General features: G+C 35.7%; 1 protein-coding gene across 8 annotated transcripts in view; it reads left to right on the top strand.

Annotated features, from left to right (window-relative positions):
- The window catches only part of foxp1b (forkhead box P1b), a 234659-nt gene that overhangs the window by 65409 nt on the left and 149576 nt on the right, over positions 1-19674 (top strand). For all 8 annotated transcript variants that reach the window (XM_065279803.2, XM_065279797.2, XM_065279796.2 and 5 more), the window contains one exon: positions 8326-8387. The gene's annotated coding sequence lies outside the window, so the exon portion shown is untranslated. The remainder of the gene's footprint in view (positions 1-8325; positions 8388-19674) is intronic.

A 19674-nucleotide genomic window follows, 5' to 3' on the forward strand; every position in this document is an offset into this window, starting at 1 on the left:
TTTACTCAACCTCACAGCTCGGACTGTAGAAATGAATATGCAAAATTAGTCCCCGCCTGCATCCTTTTGTACGCAAAAATAGATGCTAATTTTGGTAGTTTAGACACATAACTGCAAAGTCCCGTTTCACATACTTAAAACTTAAACTGCTAAGTGTTTTTATCGCTAATGTAAGCTTAGACTATTATACGCTGCACGTGAGTTCAGCATGTGTGAATTCAAATGGGATGATGTGATTGGTTACACGTGTGTGTGACGTTGCAAACCATTGTGGTTTATAGTGCGGGAATGAGATGTCTAATATTATGAATAAACTACTCAGCAATGGTGTTAAATTATGAATTTGCACAAGGTTTGCCTTAAAGCATATTACAAACACAACATAGGGTGGTTTCCCGGACAGGGATTAGCATAGTCCTAAATTAAAATAAATGTAAGAACTGTCCAAACTGAAAACAACTTGCACTGACATATCTTAAAATACATCAGTGCCCTTTGTTTTGCCTCAAAACGCACACAAGTATGTTTTTAGTAAGGCATGTTTGTTAAAACTAGTTATATTTCCTAATTAAACTAAGGCGTAGTCCTGTCTTAAACTAATCCCTGTCCGGGAAACCACCCATAAACAACAATAAAAACTTGAATTTCACCAACGTGGGACTTAAATTAAATGTCACTTGACATTTTGTAATGCAAAACCCCATATTTGCCAACTTCTACTACAAATAAATTTGCATTAGCAATCTATAGATGAAATCCTCTGTTTTAGCCCAGTGTTAACCTTCATGTCTTGAGTTCACAGCTGTATAAATGTCATCAGGTTCAGGAAGAGAAAGTGAGAAGTTCCTCCACAGTAGTTCCACACTCGTATGGTCCCCATTTGAAAAGAGTCTAATCCAATTGCAAGAAAAAAGAAAGGGAAAAAGAGGGGGAGGTGATTTTCGAAAAGAAAACAAGTGCAACTTTTTATTTATCTTTCGGATGATTTCATTAGAGCGTGTTTTGAAAGCCTGGCTGGGCCGTTTCTGGTATCCAGAGAGAAAGAATGCTCTATTCAGCCTGAGCCCCTGCCTGTTAACATTTAAATAGTGTAAAGAAATGCGCAGCCTTGTTTGTTTTGGGATAGGAACGAAATACCTCTGCCTTGGTAGTAAGCAGGGGTGGAAAGAGTACTGAAAAATCATACTCAAGTACAAGTACTGTTACTTACTTCCCAAAAAAATGAAGTGTGAGAGTACCTGTCCTAGTATGAGTAAAAACGTAGTATGAGTAAAAAAGTAGCTTTTTGAAAAGTACTCATGAGTAGTGAGTATAATGATGTTTTAACAACTGTAAGACAGCATCCTGCAATTTAAAATATAGCTTATATCAGTGTCATGTTGTTATATGGAGTGTCATCACGAAAACTTCTTTTAGGTACGGGCGTGCGGCCGGCCATGGGTGCCCTGAATTTGTTCAGGAAGCGAAACCTTTCCACTCATCTGCCTTTATGATTAAAATACAGTTAGTGGCGCCAGGTGTCGAAAACAGAGGTCAGAAGTTTGGCCGTGTATGCCTTTATGCTGAACTGGACAGACTGATCATGGTATGACATCAAAGTACCGCGAGAGCAACGCTCTGTATGCTACATTTTAATGTTTTGGCTGATCGGTCTGCGGAAAGTCCCACGCACAATATTGACTGAATATTATTCTCCCCTAACAGATTCTGATGACAAAAAAATGTAACGCGTTTAGAAACGACAAGTAGCGTTACATATATTTAATTAAGGGGTGATTCACATATCATGTCTTTTGTTCGCTCAAGTTCGTTATTTCATATGTAGGCGCGCGGTATGCGCACTCATAATGGAAGCAATGCGTTGCGGCGCGCTAATTGTTTCTAGGCGCGTCCGCACCGCATTGAGTTAAAAACATTTCAACTTTTCAGAATGCCACAAGCGCACCTCACGTCATGTTTCAAGAACCTACGCGCCTAGCATTTTCTGCGTGTTTTTAAGCGCGACATGTGAACAGACCCTTAAAGGTTTTTTCCTTTTTTATCTAGCTTTGTCTGGAAGCGCAACTTTTCGCCTCATCCTCCGTGACTAAAATACAGTTGGTGGCGTCAGGTGTCGAAAACTGATCAGGGTATGACATCAAGTACCGCGAGAGCGAGATCTAGCATATGGAGACGTCTGGTCTCGCAACATCTTAATGTTATGGCTGATCGGTCTGGGAAGTGCTGCGGAAAGTCCCACACACATTTTGCCATGCATGATTTAAAGTGACTAAATATTATTCTCCCCTAAACGATTGCGATGACAAAAAATTTAACAAGTTTAGAAATGACAAGTAGCGCAGTAAAAGTATCATTACATATCCTCAATTAAAAGTAAAAGTACACTATTTTTAAACAACTTAATAAAGTGTAATTCCTGCTAAAATATGCTAAAATACTTTACATATCTGATAGTAAGGCCGTAAAAATTGTGTGTGTACCCCGCGTACTTCGTTCTTAGCTCGGCAAAACGTGATGGCAAAAACGTCCAGACTGCCTGACATTTAGCAGGACTGCAGAAGCTCAAGCGGCCTACGTAAAAGCAGAGATAAATTAGGTTTTGCGTCTGTTTGCATGTCGGAAACCACCGTTGTTTACATGAACGAGGACTTGCAAAACAATGGATGAAGCCCTGCTTGTAACCAAATTATAAAAATGACTTACAGGTTTTGGGAAATAGTTGCAATGAATCAGGCTGTGGAGGGAGAGAGAGAAAAAGAGTTCAGTCACCTTTTTGTCAGGCTTTTGTAAACAGCTGCATTTGTCTGAAAGTGAGTCATACAATTTTCCTGTATTTTAGAGCACAGACAGTGACTTGGAAAATCATGTGCACACACCCCAAAAACAAACACGAAAATCACTCAATATAGATATCACAGCCTGTATCCTGCTAGTCTCTCTCTTTTTAACTCTTTCTCTCATTTTGTGATATGCTTTCAATTCACAACTTCAGGATTTTATGCTCTTCAAAAGGTTTTATTAGCAGGCAAGTGATGCAGGTTTTTCATTGGTTGAAATATAAATGGCAGTATGGCTGATAATGACCAATGTAATATCTATACATCATTAATAATGTAACGTCTCTGTGAAATGTGTGAATTTGATTGGTCCATTACTGGTGTTTGTGGTCAATCACTTAAATTGTATGATGAATAAACCAGTTTTGTACATTTCTGTGTTACTTTGATCAAACTTTTTTGTAAGTCAGTGGCTGTAGGTAGATTTTAACCCATTAACTGCCTCTGTCCCGTGAGCGGGACACCTAAGTTCACTTCAATATTTTTCATGTAATGTTAATCTTTCATGACAAACTATATATTGTTGGAAAGGTCTAAGAATGTAGTTTTCATATTTCAAAACTTTTAGCAGTGTTAATAATGCAGTAATTGTAATTTATTAATTTGTAACAAGAGTATGCAGCAAACCAACACAAATCTCATTAAAAATAATACAATATAGCATTTTTTATTTATTACAAATAAATGTTAACTACTATAAAAAATATATTTACACCTCCAGACACTTCCGTAAAAATATTAAAGTTTCTTCTTTAAAACAAGATCAAAATTAGGCTTCTAGACAAAATAAAAATTCCAGCGTTATATTAATTTGAAGGTGTACATCACCTTTTCCCTACCCCCCTTACTCAAAAAGGGATGCGCCAGTTAAAGGGTTAATTAAAACCTTATATATTTATTTGATGCATTTTAATATCTTAATGATTTTTGGCATAAAAGAAAAATCGATAATTTTGACCCATACAATGTATTTTTGGCTTTTGCAACAAATGTACCCGTGCGAATTAAGGCTGGTTTTGTGGTCCGGGGGCACAAATATCGGTTGATTGATTGGTCTGTCACTAGTTATTATTCACAATTCTTTCATTGTATCAACGATACAAAACCATACTATGATTTAAATACATAATGTTTTTCAGCATTTCATGCCAGACTGATAGCATGATGAGTAAATTGCTTTCTTGACCAATAGGAGAGTAGAGGAGCTGGTCTCAGCCTATGAGCTGCACTTCGTCCTCGCATAAATTAATATGCTAATAAAGCAGGATTGTTCATTTATGACCTCATCGCAGAAGTAGCCACAGATATGCTATTTAAGCATTTGCGAGCCGATTAATGGAATGGCTTCGCTTGGTGGTAAATATTCATGTGCTCTTGTGTTTCTGGTGAAGTGAGGAAGAGACGGTCCATTAGATGAATTGAAGAGGCGTTTGTAATGACCACCATGGTATTTGCGTCAGGATTGGCTTGGCTGTAGCCATGCACACAGACTGGAGTATGCGATTTCGACAGCCTGTGAATAAGAACAACATTTAAGTGGGGTTTTTTAAGTCATTGCCACATACGATTCAAGTTATTTAATGCTTAAATACTTCCTCTTCAAAAGCTATGTGTTGTTCGCTGGTATCGTACAAACGCTTAATACATGACCTTAAAAAAATCATAGTTTTGATATTTTGAATTTATAGTTGATTTTCGAACACCTTTATGAAAATAAAGCGATCCCCGTAAGTGCGTCTGCCATGTTTTTTTTTTTTTTGTAAAAGTGTTGGATAAACAAAACTGCTGTGATGTCTCGCATATGCAGCATGAATAAATTTTTCGCGCAAGGCAGCATGGGGAAACCCAGGCTAGTCCAAGTGCTCACAAGAGATCAAAGTTTAAATGTGATTTACGGTCGTTTGAAATTCATCTTCCCCGCACTTTTCTGAAAAATCGGAGTAGCGTTTAACAGATTCTGTCAACAAACTAGTATTTTTCTGATTTACCTAAGGCCGGGATTTGAATCTAAAGTATTTGATGAACGTATAATATGTGCCGAGGGCATTCTGTTAATATCATTATCTCATTTTTGACGCAGGTGGGTTTTAGTGGCTTTTGCAGCTGAGCTCTTCGAATTATAATCGACAGTAGTCGACCTCTTTGTCCTCCTGGTTTGGCTTACATATATGTTAGCTTTATCATTCATGATGTTATGCAGTTTACCATAGCTGAAGTTGTCATCATAGTTTCTCAAGGCTGCTACTTTTCTTCACTATCATCTTTTAGCCCATGTGCTCATTTAGTCGACTCTCCCTCCGTGTTCGTTTAAAACACACCCGTGAAGCCGATCATCTCAGCAAGGTCCCTGAGCACCAGAGTGCCGGTTCTACTTTTTCTCCAGCTGGGTTTAGCCGTATGATCGTATTTACTCACTCTCCAGGTCTCCACCGCCCCGCTGCTCAAAACACCACCATTACCACCAACCCCATGCTTTCAGTCTGGGCGACTATCGATTTAGCAACACATTACAGCGCTTAAAACCGAAAGGTAACTGCTGTCGCGCACCTCCCCTTTCCTCTGCTCTCAATGCAAAACGTTCTCGTCATTAGAAGAGGGAACATTTGTCTAAATGAACGTTAGGCATCTCTGTAAACTCATTTAGCACCTGAGACCCTAGCAGGTGATTTGAATAAATGATGTTTAGCTTTTTAAGACAAAAAAAATTCATCACTTGTCACCACAGGCTATTGATTTATTACGGGAGGGATGACGTGTTAATTGGAGTCTATTGGAATTTAATCGCTAGAAATGAAATGCTGGAAAAATAGGGTGAATCGACGCAAGATGACGACGACATGCCCATTTTTGGTGGGTCTAAATGCTGATCACCCTTCTTAACAAAGATGTTTAACGTGTGTTCCATCTGTGCTCTCTTTACCTGAGATAAACAGACTCTGCTCAAACGGTTGGTTGCTGCTTTGACTGCCAAATGTAAACTGCATCATTTTTCACATTCTTTTTACACTTTAATGCTTTTATTCAAATACCCCAGGGACATTGGCATGGCCTCCAGTCTGTTTCTCGGTAGTTTCATGTAATACTATAGTTTTTGAGTATATTAAGATGGTAGCATAATGCTACACTGATGGTTATTCTTAGTAATTATATATACACTACCGACCGGTCAAAAGTTTTGAAACACTCACTCATTTATTTTTTCCACATTACAGAATAATAATTAACTTCGGCTAATGTTATTACAATTACTACAATTGGTATTTTTTTATCATCTGAAATGCAATTTATCACCCTTTGCCTATAATTGCATAACCGTACTAATGTCATTTTATAAAGAAGAAACTTCCTGAACTTTCACCTTAGGATAAGTTCACATTTAATCTGGGTGCTTATTGGCTGCTTTGCCTTCCTTGTAATTTTCTAATAACATAAATTAATCTGTTTGGCACAGGTGTATTTTGTGTACAAAAGTAATTTCAAGCATTTAACCGTACACTTTCAGATTAAAAGATTTTTAAGATCATTGTAAACATTTCAGTTAAGTGTTTCAAAACTTTTGATGGGTAGTATATAAATGTATTAATGTTTAACATATGGTATTTACACAGTAGGGGAGAGCGGGGCACAACCTAACGCTTTTTGGTTTTGGCTCAATCATTCAAAAAAATTGAGTTTGATTAATTATATTTTTGCACAAGCAACACACACATCTCTACTACAAATGAACATTTAAAGTTTGTTTCTAGTACTTACCATTCTTGAAAAATTACACCAAACATGCCAGAAGTGCAAACGTTACAACTTACCCCATAGGTGGGGTTAATTGTAACAGGCAGGGGGATAGTTGTAACACTTGCTAAAAATATTTTAATACTATTTTGTCTATATACTTGAAGTGGATATTGTTTGTATATCTGTCTATAATAGAGGTATCCACACTGTATTCAGTCATCCAGCCCTTTTCTAAAAATAATTCAACTTATAAATGGATATAAATGTCTGAATATGTGAGAAAAAGCAGCACAATTATGACTTTTTTTATTTTTTTTTATGTTATTGCTAAGAGCTCCATACTACAGTTTCAAAATTAAATTCTGAGGTGGTGAGCATCAAAGTCTGATTTTAGCCATTCATTTCATTACGATTTCAATTCTTGACGTGACCTTATTCAATTAATATTAAAGATATGAACAAAAATAAATTTGACACACGGTTTTGATAAGACAGGCACATTTATTTTGTTGGCAGCCAGCAATCATTCGTGTGTAGCCGATTTAAAACAACGGCAAGAATTACGCTAACGTTAGCGGTTTTTGTATTGTAAGTGCTGAGGGGTTAGTTGTAACACAGCGTTACAATTAACCCCGCTGGGTCAAAATATTTTCAAGCCCACCAAAAAAGTTACTAAGAGCTGCAGACATATTTCAAAACGATGCTGTTTTAGTCAACAAGACACTGATTAAGATGACATAGCATTGGATTTGGTATCTTACACACCCAACTTAGAAACCAAAAAAAAACATATGATGAAAAAATTTACTTACATGGCACCAAAACACTCGTTCATCAATAACTCTCTGGAAAAACATTATACATTTCCAATAATTTGCGTGAGATCGTCTTTTGGCAGCGTGAAAAAAATACCGGAAAAACAAAACACTCAATCTTGTGCAACAGTGTAAACAGTTTTTTACCCTACATTGAGGTTCTTCAAGAAATTGCATGGTTTAGTATATGCGACCCTGTCTGTGAAATCCAGGCTAAAGTGATATTAGATTGATTGAGATCAAATTTTGATTTTAATTATTGATTTCACAATTATTTGACATTACTTTACTCAGTCAGTATTAAAGATATCAAAGTTATATTTTCACAGAACTTTCTTTACATTATATTGGATGATTTCAGTAAATCACAAAAAAATAGTTTTTGCACTGTAAAAGGTGAAAGCTGCTTAACTTAAAAAAATACTTCAACGTCAATTACTTCAGGTTTTATACATTTTACATTTTCTCACTTTCTCACACAATTTAAGGTGATTTTTTTAGTACTTAAATTGGTTCAAATTTTTAGGCATTACCAATTGAAGTATTTTTTTAAGTTGATACAACTTTTACTTTTTATAGTTTACTTTACAACTGTCTTATAAAGTAGCATTCGAAAAATGAAGCATTTGTTTTCATAATCTAGCTAAGGATCATAGGATAAAAGAGTTGCAAAGCTCTTTTGTTCATGCCTGACTTCTAGCTACATCTACGTATGCATTTATCAAATGCGACCTACAGTGCATTCATAGTATACATATTATCAGTGTATACAGTTTCTGTTTGTCCATGTTTGCTTCCTCCGCCTCATTTACACCATCCAAACAGCAGCAAATCTGTCTTGAATGTCATTTTGTAAAGACGGCTATAGGTGACTGATGGTTTTTGACAGCTGCGGTAATTATACGGCTTGAACTTTTCCTGTGTGATTGTTGTCTCTGCAGGGCAGGGAGGTTAAACAACGCTGGAACTGAAGACGGCCTCAATAAGCAAGTCCTTGGAGAAGGTAAACAAACGATTAGTTATTAGACTCCATTGGAGCCGTGTGTACGCGTGTGCATTTGTGTGTTTGTTGACGGACTAGAGAGGAGACTGCTGGTACTATTAGTTGATATCTGCTTTAATGAATCACATGATTTGTTGCAGCTCTCGTGTTTGTATGCTTTTCTCAAGGTTGACAAAAGGAAAGGTCATTCATTTTGTCAAAGTTTACTTACCTAAACAAAACAAGCTTGTTTGTCCAACAGCACACCTTTTTTTTCTTTATTGTTTTTTCTTTATTGTTTTGGGTTTGGTTTTTACGAGCCCCTTTTGTGAACCAACTTGTGAAAGTCATTTTTGTAAGTTATCCTACGTAATGTAATGAACGTTGTGTGAAAATATAACCTTGCTATCTTTAATATTGAGTGAGGTCATGTCAAAGATTGATATCAAGTGTGAACGTGTGAAATCAAATTTCAATGCTCCTAATCTCATATTTAGATATTGAGATTTTAGCCTGGATTTCACAGACAAGGTCACATAATTAAAAGGGAAATACATTTTATTATGCCACGGATGCCCGTCGTGATGTTTTGTTTGTGGTATTGAAAAGTTAATTGTGAAAAGCTCTGGAAGTTACCATGTTTATACCAAGGAGACAGATAAAATGCTTTTTACCCATGATACTGTTGCTAAACTCTAAATTACAGCTACTTGGTCTTTAATAAGGAATATTTTTATGCTTCATAGGTAAACAAACTTGATGTAATGCAAATCAGTACACTTATCTTACACCCCTTCTCATGTATCTGAATAGAATAGCCCAAAGCAGTTGATATCAAGAGTGGAGCAAACCAAAGAAGTTATGAAGGGGTGTTCAAACATCAGGGTCACGGGTGTGAGAGGGACTGAGTTTGTGTGTCTGTGTTCTGTCATTCACAGTATGGTGGACAAAAAAAGGGACTTCCCATCCTTTCCCATGATCTCATGCTTACACATTCACACACACAAATAGCCAAACCTATGTAGCCAATCACTACTGTGTGTCTGTTTGTTTTTCTCCTGTTTTCCATTTCTCTCAACCTGTCTTTTGACATCTTCCATGTCATTATTTTCTAGTAAAAGCATCTAAAAAGTAGACAATCATTTTAGTAGAAAAGGACAATTAAGAGAAAATATATCTACAAAAGTATTTGAAGAGTTTGCAATAAATCCATTTTGACTAATTTTGGTAAAATGTGTTTTTATACCAAGAAAGTGACAAGATGAAAACCACTATTTTCTGTTACAAACTTTCACATAGCATCTTTAGGTTACAATAACATAAAAAAATTAAATCCATAATTTGATTTTCAAAGATTTATTATAGAAACGGATAATTTTTTTTCACAAAATCCAATAAATTCATGAAAATTTTAATTTCAATATTTGCCATGTTATATTCATTTAGTTGACCAGTGGTATACTCTGATTTAAAAAAAAAACATTAATGGCATTAATCAAAACACTTCCTTTGTCATATTAAGAACACTGTCATTGCTGCTGTTATACTTGGGATGTCATCGCTAAAAGTTTTTGACAGCGATCAGCTGTAAAATGTTTTAGTCATGCTCGATTTTCGTTGGCGTCGAGTAAAATAATGGAAAATTTTTCATAAGATCCTCTGGGGTCAATGTGTTAGCATGACAGAAGCTTGATGTCGTCGGGAGAACAAGCAACAGCCGGCATTTTCCCTTCCGAGTGCCTCTCACGTAAATGTTTCGATTTTGATGGCTTACGTTTCTTCCCCGCCACAGAAAACCACCACAGGTTTATCAGTGCCATCAAAAGTAGTTTATCGTGTTTTGGTACCAAACCCTTCATTTGTTTAAGTTGTCGAAAATGCAGCATTTTTTTTACAGTGTAATACATATATTTTAATCTTTTGTTATGCATTTGACGCTAGGGTGAATTCATGGTGACAACATTTTAGAAACAGCATTTCTATAGGTCACTGCATTGTAAAAATTATATCAAATCAACAAATATTTTTATGTTACTTTAACTTAACAAATTAAGTAAAAAAACTTAAAATTCCAGTGAACTGTGGGAGGGACACTGCATTATTTGACAGAAAACTTCATCAAATACAACGACTCAAAAACAAAAAGCTACACTGTAAAAAAAATCCGTAGAAATTACAATGTAATTGCAGATGAGTTGCCGGTAATTTACCGTAGATTTAAATTTATGTTATTTACTGGCAAGAGTTTGTTCAAAGTTAAATAAATTTTAAATATTAACAAGTCTTTATCTTTACAGAATAAAACTATACAATAACAGCCTCATGCAAAGAATTCTGGGAACCAGAAATCATCATCAACCTTTTTCTGGGTTTTGCTTCAGATTTTGTTTCCCAAAATGTTTTGCTTGATGCTGTTTTTTTAGTTTTACTCTGTAAAGACAAAGACTTGTAAATTTTAAATGTTCATTTAACTTTGAACAAAATGTTGCCAGTAAATAACATACATTTAAATCTACGGTAAATTACCGGCAACCCAGCTGCAATTTCTACGGATTTTTTTTACAGTGTAATCATGTCACAAATCTTTGGAAAGCTGAAATTCTTGTGTTTCGAATGATGTAAACCATTTTAAGATACAATCAACACAGCAGGTATAATTTTTGTCCTTTTTATGCATTTTTTTTAGCGTTTTTTAGAAATGCTAAGGGGTTAAACAATTTCAACTTGATTTTATAAGTTATCTACACTGTAAAAAAAATCCCGTAGAAATTGCAGCTGGGTTGCCGGTAATTTACCGTAGATTTAAATTTATGTTATTTACTGGCAATATTTTGTTCAAAGTTAAATGAACATTTAACATTTACAAGTCTTTGTCTTTACAGAGTAAAACTAAAAAAACAGCATCATGCAAAACATTCTGGGAAACAAAATCTGAAGCAAAAAACAGAAAAAGGTTGATGATGATTTTTGGTTCCCAGAATGCTTTGCATGAGGCTGTTATTGTATAGTTTTATTCTGTAAAGATAAAGACTTGATAATATTTAAAATTTATTTAACTTTGAACAAACTCTTGCCAGTAAATAACATAAATTTAAATCTACGGTAAATTACCGGCAACCCAGCTGCAATTCCATTGTAATTTCTACGGATTTTTTTTACAGTGTAACTGGAAAGGTTATAGGGTTTATCTTGTTTTTCTCCCTCTCTCTTCGGGCTATTGGGTAGTCAGGCTGAGCATCATCATAAATTTTGATTGACACATGCAAATCCTTACAGCAGAGTTGTTTAAAAAAACAGTTTGAAGGGTAACACTGTTTAAAGGGTGCTACTGTATAGCTTAGTGGTAGAGCATTTAGTTAGCAGTGAATGTGCATGCTGATTTAAAAAAATGTATACCTGTTGGAAAAAAGTGTCTGCCAAGTGCATAAATGTACTGTATAATGATGACTGATCTAAAAGAATTACGTAAGACTAATTACATTTGGATAAAAAGTGTGTATATGTTTAATTCAGTCCACTTCTAAAGCAAAGACACATTTTAGTTCTGTGTGGATTTTGCATCCCAAACTAACAGCACTTCTATAAGTTTAAGTAAGTCTACTTCAGCTCTGAATAAGAGAGTTAAACAGCAGGGGAAAATATGATATTTGCATGCTGTGTGGCGCCCACCGAGGGCTAAATTGGAATGCCTCTAAAGATCATACACTTGATTATTAACTTTATTTGCCTCGTACACTTATTTTACGGCAACCACACAGACGTGAGTCTGAGTTAACGCTGAATTAAGAGTTTTATGTTGATGTGTGTTTGGGCACAGGGGTGGATTAGGGTCCGTGTAATAGCTCTTCCGAGTACATTTATTGCTTACTACAAAAAAATCGAGTAATTCTGTGTATCAGCATCAGGTTGGAAATTGCTTTGTATTAGCATTAGCATTTGGTAAGCCCCTAATTCCCCTGTTTCTACAGCTGAGTGTGTTTCTATGCATTTACAAGTGCTTCCGATTCATAGGAGTTGACTTAAATCGCTTTTCCGCCAAAGCCATGAACATAATAAACAAGCCGGCGTGGCTAAAGCGCCACACGGGGAAGATGTTAAAGAGAAAGTTAAATGCTTACGCTAGGCGCACAGTTGTTTATGCGCTTGACATGTGCGAGAGAGAGAGAGAGATGAGCCTTTTTTACTTGGCTGCAATAAAATGGATTTTGTTAGGGAGTGATAAAAAAAATTAACTAATCAGTTTTTTGGGGCTATTACGGTGGTACCATAGTACAGCTCAGATGCAAAACCCTTTAAGTGCATCTGTTTTTTTTTTGTAAATGAGCATTTTTTTATCAGACTCTTAAAGGGTTCTGCCAGTAAACCAGTATTTCTGAATAGCCTGAGGCCTGGATTTGAATCGAATGTAAATGTATTTAATGAACGTATAATATGTGCCGAGAGCATTCGGTTAATATCATTATCTCATTTTTGACGGAGGTGGCGTTCAGCGGCTTTTGAATCTGATCTCCTCAATGACATTAATGCATTTGAAAGATGCTTTCATCCGCAGGGACTTACAGTACAGTGCTTTACAAGGTATACTTTTTATCAGTATGTGTGTTCGCTAAGAATTGAACCCATGATATTTTGCACTGCTAATTCAAAGCTAATGCAAATACAAACTGAGATACAGAAACTCTGTGATATTGTGGTACTTTGTTTACATTAAAGTATACTTTCAAAATGTTTTTAACATATATTAAATATGCCACAGTAATAATATACCATATCTGTAGGTCAGTGGAAAAGTTGGTGGGTTCAATCCCAGGGAGCACACATAATGATAAAATATATAGCTTATAATGCAAGTCTTTTTAGATGAAAGCATCTGCCAAATGCATAAATGTAATGAGTGATCGTGTAGTACTTGAAAATATATTGTGTAAGATTGCAATATTCATTTCGCAATGGTTGTGTGGAAATACACAATATTATCATTTTACCATGTGCAAAACACCATGCTAATGTGCTTTTAAGTATTTGTTGGTTTAATGGTCATAATTCTCATGGAAAAGTACAGTAGCCTAAGTCATAATGTGATGTATTGCAAAAGAAACAGGATGTGTAAAGAGAAACAAACATAGGGCAGGACATGATTTTATCCATTGTGAATTGATTCTATTGTAAAATGTTAGAGGGGATGTGTTGGGGAAAAAGGTCCTGGTGATGTTGGTGAAAAACTAAAGTTCTTTCATAGGAGAAACAAGTTAATACATTTTAAACTTGGGTAATAAGTAATTAGGGACTAAATTTCATGTTATACAGCACATGAAATAAAGATATGAAAGGAATGGTTTGCAAAAGATGAAAATTCGGTCATAAGGTGGTACAGTACTTTTAAATGTCATGTACTTAAAAAAGAAAGGTCGTGTATACTATGCAGCCTACAAATGCGACCTTCCGATTGAGAAACGGCCAATGTTAAATACATGATCATGCGTTTTAACCAGTCACATCACTGTATTATTCGCAAAGACCTCAGAACTGAACACACAAACCTCAATCACCTCAAAACATAATTTACTACCAAACAACTTAACAGATAGCAGACATTAGCCTCTTTCACACAGTAATTCTAGTAAATTGCCATGAATTTACCAGAACGAATGTACCAGTAAATACAAAAATGTGCTGTTCACACATGCAGTGACGTTCCGTCTTTTTACCAGTAAGACATCATTCACACATCAGTATCAAAATACCGGTAAACTCGGAGAGAAAGCGGAAGTTACCTGTGGCGCGCGGCCGCAAGCTCCGTGTCGTATTTGTACACAATGGCGGGTTATGACTTAATATCGTCGGTAAACAGTGCGGTGGTAAATGCGTCATCTGTTTAAAAACGTTCTGATTGGCCCGATCTGTCAGCGCGGTCTGACGTCGTCCGTTCTAAATGCCGGTAATCCTATATTTTTCGTTCACACATAGCGCTTACCGTTACATTACTGGTAATCTTACAACCTGTCTTACTGGTAAATTGGGAGCTCTGATTTACCGGAAAGGTTCTGTTCACACATGACATTTTAACCGCAATTTACCAGTAAATTACCAGTAAAGACTGTATGTGTGAAAGGGACTATAGACAACATCAACCGCATAAATAAAGCCAGCAAACACTAAAACATCTTTTTCATCGTCATTTGAATCATTTTAACCACAGAATTAAACATGATGCAAGTTGAGCAAACTTTTTGACATATTTTGGTCCAATACTTAAGTATTTAAGCCAGTAAACAAATTAATATTTGTTAGCAACATGTTCTTATTCAGTATACACAAAATAATTAATGGACTTCTTTGACTAAATAAATACATTGTTCAATATTCTTTGTTTGTTAGGTAGACATTCTTAAGTTTAATTTTTTTACAGTGTAGAAGAAAAAAATATACCGTGTTCTAACAGCAAGAAGGTAAGTATGTAAGAATGTAAGAAAAAAGGTAACAATTAAAGGGATAGTTCACCCAAAAATGAAAATCATCATCAATCATTTACTCACTCTCATGTTGTTACAAACCTGTAAAAATTTATTTGTTCTGATGAACACAAAGAAAGACATTTTGAGAAATGTTTGTAACCCCATTTACGTTTGTAAACCCATTTACTTGGACCCCATTTACTTCCATAGTATTCTTTTTTCCTACAATGGAAGTGAATGGGGCCCATGAATGGTTTGGTTACAAACATTCCTCAAAATATCTTCGTGTTCATCAGAAAAAATATATTTATACAGGTTTGCAACAACATGTGAGTAAATGATGACATAATTTTCATTTTTGGGTGAACTATCCCTTTAAAACGGTTCTACAGTATTGGTACCGATACTGTATGTACCATTAAGGTACTAATATTGCACTCCTTGGTACCAATATATACATCTGAGGAATTATTATGAACTCTCTAGGTGCAAATGTGTATTTTTTGAAAGGGTACTGTGCCGGTGACAGCTAGTGACCATTATTTGACTTTTTTTGACAGTGTAGATGATGACCAACATCATTTAAAAAAAGAAAGATTTTACTTAATGGCAGTGTAAAATAAAAAGGCAAATAAAATAAATGCTTTATTAAATGCTTATTTAAAATATAAATCCATTATTTTTATAGCGATATTGATGACGTAAAAATACTGTTCTTTCTGAGGGTGAAAACCTTTGATATAGTTGGTCTGTCACTGTGTTGGTGCGAGTGTTCATGACAGACTCTGCAGTCAAGCAGTCTCGGCTTCTGTCAGTGGAGTTGTCTTCAGATAGATGAAAGTGAATTCTGTCCACAAAAAAAAACACTCTGCGAAAGAGCGTGTATGAGTGTCACACACATCACAAAGGTTAGTTTGTCTTCTTTTCATCAGAAGACATGTAGTACGTTTATTTACTTATTTACATTGAGTGGAGAGGACCATATTTAAAATGGGTCAATTTGAATGGTACAATTCATGCATTTTCCTGTTGTTGTGTTACTTAATCATTTTTATTCCTAATTTAACTCGAGGTTGAGTTTTTAGGCAGTGCAAATCCATTGCACGGCTGAACTCTATTGGTGAGACGAAAGTGAAATTATTAACACAATGACAAACATAAGCAGGTAAGCCTCACACAATGGGCTCAGTCTTAGCTTGCCTTTCTTGAAGTAAACCACACAATGGTCAGATGTACTTCATTAGTCATCATAAACTCAATGCATTCAACAAAATTAAAATAATTTATCCTTGATGACTCATGTTAGGTTGATGTTTATTGTTCTCTACTTGACATATACTGAATTCATGGTCAATATCACTTTGGCAGCGCTTCTCTGCGGTATTTATTTGAGGAAGCAAAATCCCTTTTAGGGATGAAGCACCTGGGCCTGGCTGCTTAATGGAATAGCTTTAACATTAAGTAAATAAACAGCTTGAATTTGAAAGGTGTACAGTATGTGTGTGTGAGTGAGAGAGAGAGAGAGAGAGAGAGAGAGAGAGAGAGAGAGAGAGAGAGAGAGAGAGAGAGAGGGAGTGTTTGAGAAGTGGGTGAAAAAGGAGATACAGCTGAGTTTTTTGTGATTTTTAAACTCTGGCAAAAGACTTGAATTTTATGGAGGTGAAGTATTTTTTGAATTAAAGGAAATTAAAATAATTTTAAAAAATAATTTAAATAAATAATTATAATGAATAAAATAATTCTTGTTTCATGTATTTTGACTTTAGAGTCTTGCCATAAATTGTCAAATGCTAGTCAAGAACCACCCACTTAGAAAGAAGTTGTCTGATTGACATGTAAAGTAGTTGTTTTATTTAGGGAGTGGTTTATCTGAAATAGTTGATAGATGGCATACTGTCAAATAAGTTGCTAAAGCTTGTCAGTTGAAAGTGTTTGCATTTATATCGTTGTGTGGATGCGGCACGCCTATGCATTTGGCAGACCCTTTTATCCAAAGCAATTGTTGCATTTAAAGGGGTAGTTCACAGAAAAGTATCACTAGAGGTCTTGACGGGTCCACTTAGATCCGAAAACCAGAGGTCCGACCCGAGACCCGATCGGGTTCGGGTCTAAAAGTTTCACATGTGCCTCGGACACGGGTCGGGTACAATAATAGCGGCATCGGGTCTCGGGTAATTTAAAAATGAATATGTTTTTTCTGAACGGACCCGAGAAGACCCGAACTCTCTCGCCTGTGTGCGTCAATGTCCTTTTCAAACCTCTCATCTGTTTGCCAAGAGCGCTTGCGACATTGTGTGGTTGTCGGAAGGTTCATTTTCGTTGAGACGAACATGTCAGTCAATTATAAATGTACATTTTAGCGGTTACGTTGGTGTCGTCGTCAGATAATTCAATTCAATTTTATTTATATAGCGCTTTTCACAATTTGGTAATTGTATCAAAGCAGCTTTACATAATAGATGTAGTGAAAAGCACAGAAAATCGACAGATAGCATAACATAATACACGATAGCACAAGCAGCTAAATTTGCTGCGGCTATAAATCAACATTATAAGCAAACGTATTACTAATGTAACGTATAGAAGTTAAGCCCAAAAAAGCTGCCTCCCAGGGTTGAAAAACCCCCTAGGAGAAAAAACCCCGGAATTTTAGCCGGGGAAGTAAAAGAAAAGTCCTAGGAGGAAAAAACCCTTGGGAGATATATATATATATACACATTGAAACGGAAGGAGATTAAGCGGAGATTAAGCGGGTAAAACGATAACAAAGTAAAACGAATGGAGCAGCTCGCCAAATTGGTTGCAAGGCCACCGGAGTTTCTTTCTGTCTGACTGCTGCGCGTTGGTCTGCAGAATGCACACACGTCAGTGCCGTTTACATTCGGTTCCAGTCGGGTTAAAAAAAAATTTCACTAGTTCGGGTCGGACTCGGGTCTAATTTTCTCGAGTTTGTCTCGGGTCGGGTCTTTCTTTAAAAAATTGTATTTATGCACGTCGGGTTCGGATATGAAGTGATTCGGGTCATTTCGGGTCGGGTACATTTCTTTGACCCGAGAAGACCTCTAGTACTCACCCTCATGTTGTTCCAAACCTGATACAACTGAAGATTTTTTTCAAAAATGTTAATAACCAAAGAGATCTGGGGCACCATTTATTTTCATAGTATTATTATTTTCTACTATGGAAGTGAGTGGTGCCCCAGATCTGCTTAGTTACAAACATTCTTAGAAATATTTTTAATTGTATTTATTAGTGATGTGACGTATATTGCAGAGGTCTTTGAACCTTTTTTTTTATCGACATGAGACAATAATTTTTTTCAATCAGTGTTCTATTACTTAAATTTGATGTTTGTTATAAAAAGACACTCAGTGTCACTCAATGTAAAGCCAAAGTCTGACAGACATTAAAATGACCAATCATTACTCACTTTTTAACAAAAGGTTATGTGTCACACACTAGTTTAACACACTTATTCAAACAGTATGTCAGTATCTGAGATGTCAGATCCACATTAATTATGTCTTGTAAATATATATTTATAAATGTTATGCATAACAAATGTAATTTTTACTTTCACTAATTTTCTGTTTGTCTCTTATTTACTGTAATAACATTTCAGTATTATATTGGCATCATATCGGCCATACAGCTTTCTTAATATCGGCATCGGCCATAAAAAACCCATATCGGTCAACCACTAGCATTTAGTAAAACAGATCTGGGACATTATTCATTTCCATTGTATTATTTTTTCTTACTATGGCAGTCGATGTTGCCCCAGATCAGGTTGGTTACAAACATTCTTAGAAATATTTTCATTTGTATTTAGTAGAACAGATCTGGGGCACGATTCCCTTCCGTATTATTTTTTCCTACTATAGAAGTCAATGGGGCCCCAAATCTGCTTAGTTACAAACATTCTTCAAAATATCTTCATTTGTATTTAGTAGAACAAAGAACATTATAGAGGTTTGTAACAACATGAGAGTGAGTAAATGATGACAACATTTTCATTTTAGATTTTAGTAGTACTTAGCTTTAGTAAATGTCATGTAGTGTTATTTGTGAGGTACTCCGCATAAATTAAATAATTTATTTTGTACTTCATATTTTACTATCCTCACTCTAGACTGGGAGCTAATCAAACAAATAAACCGAACAGGCACGTTAAAAGCAAAACTATTTAATGTGTGTTTACAACCAGGTTGAAAACTGAGCCCTGCAGTTGTTATTCATAAACACAGTCCTCCAAAGCTTGGGGGAGGAAAATAAAGAAGAAAAAAGAGAAAGCGGCAAAGAGCTTACGTCCAGAACCAAAAACAGGAATGACAAACACCATTAGCTGAAAAATTTCCATCTCATTGCAACTATGTTATTGTTTACTTTAGCATACACGTCCTAATATGGTTTCATCTCTGTTAAAACAGTGCAGAAGGAAGGCCAGAGGCCCAGCCCAGGGTAGCGGCTTTTAAACCGCCACTTAGAGAATAAGAAACAAATGTCAGATGTAAGCCAAAGGCCTTGCTTCACTATTACAATATTCAACCGTATCCACATCTCACCACATGACTAATTATGATATTTTTCCAGTAAATTGATCTTTCTCGTCTTTTAAATGTCTTTTTCTTTATTTGTACCCAGTCATATTGCAATCTTAACTTAATTTTTATATAAATTTAAACCCCAAAAACGTTTGTGATGCACGGTTTGCTTTACCTTCTTGAAATTAAATGGTTTTCTTCTGTGTTTTCTGTCGAATAGAAAGTTTAAAGTGACACTCAACTTTTTTTGAAAATATACAAATTTTCCAGCTCCCCTAGAGTTAAACATTTGATTTTTACCGTTTTGGA

Source organism: Paramisgurnus dabryanus, chromosome 7 (assembly GCF_030506205.2).
Source record: "Paramisgurnus dabryanus chromosome 7, PD_genome_1.1, whole genome shotgun sequence".
In the NCBI taxonomy this organism is placed as follows: domain Eukaryota; kingdom Metazoa; phylum Chordata; class Actinopteri; order Cypriniformes; family Cobitidae; genus Paramisgurnus; species Paramisgurnus dabryanus.